Below are 1,824 nucleotides of genomic sequence, written 5' to 3'. Positions count from 1 at the left end.
ACCACATCTGACAGTGAATTGATTTGTTTCTGGATGGTCAGTATGGTTTCAGACATTTTTGAAAACTGCATCAAGCTCATAAGTGAACTTATTTCATTGGGTCATAGAAGTAGCTATTCCTGCAGTTTGAGTGCCAATGCCTATGGCTATTCCTGCAGCAACCTGAACTGCCCTCTTGTGTTGGGCAGCTATCATATCTACAGCTGGGATTGGCAGGGTCTCGTTTCCCTGGATTACCCCTAGTTCGGGGCAAAGGAGTACCAACATACAAACTCCTGACCACCTGGCAGGCAAACGATGATATACCTGGGGGCCACAGAGGATTGACGTGTTTTGGGCTGCATGGCAATGTGGCAGAGATGGGATATCAAGGGTTGTGGTTCTATTACAGTCTAGAGAGCTTAGTGTTCCTACAGAATGTGTCCCAGAAGTTTTAAAACAGTTTGCCACACCAAAAAGAGGAACAGAGGAAAGGTATTGAGTCGTAGCTACATCAGAATGAGGGCAGCTGACAAAGGGTGAGGTAAGGTTATCAGGTTGTATCCCTGGAGAAGCTCTAAGTGGCAGCTCTGAGTTAGTTCCTGGGGGTATACATAGCCAGCAATCTTTGAAGGGACCAGGTTGGGTGACGTTAGCGAGTTGGTATGCTGAGGTCGGAGGTCTGGAGCAAAAAGGTGGAATCACAGCTTAGTGTCATTTATGAGGAGATGTAGAGAGGTAGGATCTGGGAGGAGGTTTGATTACCTCTCTCGTTTCCTGATATCTAGTGGGGCAGTTGGAACATATTTTCTCTCAAATGTGGGTAGGCTATTGGACTCCTGATTTGATTTCTCTGGTAGAGCTACCAACAACTCCTGTCCCCACCTGGGATTCTATGGATCTCTTACGTAGATGAAGAGCATTTTGTGTCCTTGATAGAAGTGATTGGTCTGTGATCTTAGCATATGTATCTGACAAGACCAATAGATGCAGCCCCCATATGTGTTGGCCATTTTTTTTACAATCATCTTTTGTCTGGTCAAAGCAAGCAAAGATATTATAATATTTAGATGGTATAACTGATACAGGGATTATAACCATGTGGGTTGGTTCCTGGTATCCATTCCTGGTATCCATGCAGCAGTTTCAGGACCCTGTTTGGAAAGACTGTTTGTTATCTCTGGGAGTTCCTTGAACCTCAAATTTCCAGATATATGGCCTACTCTGGATAGAAGGAAGCAGCAGGGAGAGGATGAGAAGCCCATGACTATTCCAGTGGTCTTGAATGAAGCTTATGAAGTGTTAGAGTCTCATTTTCTGAAATTGGAGACAAGGTGCATGGTCTTGATGTCTTCTGGAGCTTAATAGAGCATGGTCCTATTAGGGTCGATATGTATGAAATATGTTTAGGAGGAGGGATTGTCGGGAGCCATAACAAGACAAGCTAATAACTAGCAGGTGATCAGCCTGAGTTCGCCAGCCTCGGATTATTATATAATCTGTGATTGGTTCGCCCTTATTAAGCAAGACTATAGGATAGTCATTTTAGGAAAGATTCCTGCTATTCCTTTTCCTGTTATTATTATTAAACACATATTACAATCATTAAGTAATAGCACACCCCTTTGGAGCAGATCTTTGCAGATCTATGAAGATGTACTTTCTCGTAGTGATGCTATATAGACAAATGGAAGACTTCTTAAGTCTTAATATGATCCTATAAGTATTCCTAAAATCATAACATTGATTATTAAGCTCTTTTATAGAGGGACTGCTATTAAGTCTTTTTCTGATAGTCAAAACTGCAGTGAGAACTTGGCCAGTCTCCCATGTGTCACCAGTTAA

The sequence above is a fragment of the Rattus rattus genome, chromosome Y, assembly GCF_011064425.1.
Source record: "Rattus rattus isolate New Zealand chromosome Y, Rrattus_CSIRO_v1, whole genome shotgun sequence".
In the NCBI taxonomy this organism is placed as follows: Eukaryota; Metazoa; Chordata; class Mammalia; order Rodentia; family Muridae; genus Rattus; species Rattus rattus.
This window is presented reverse-complemented; position numbering follows the sequence as displayed.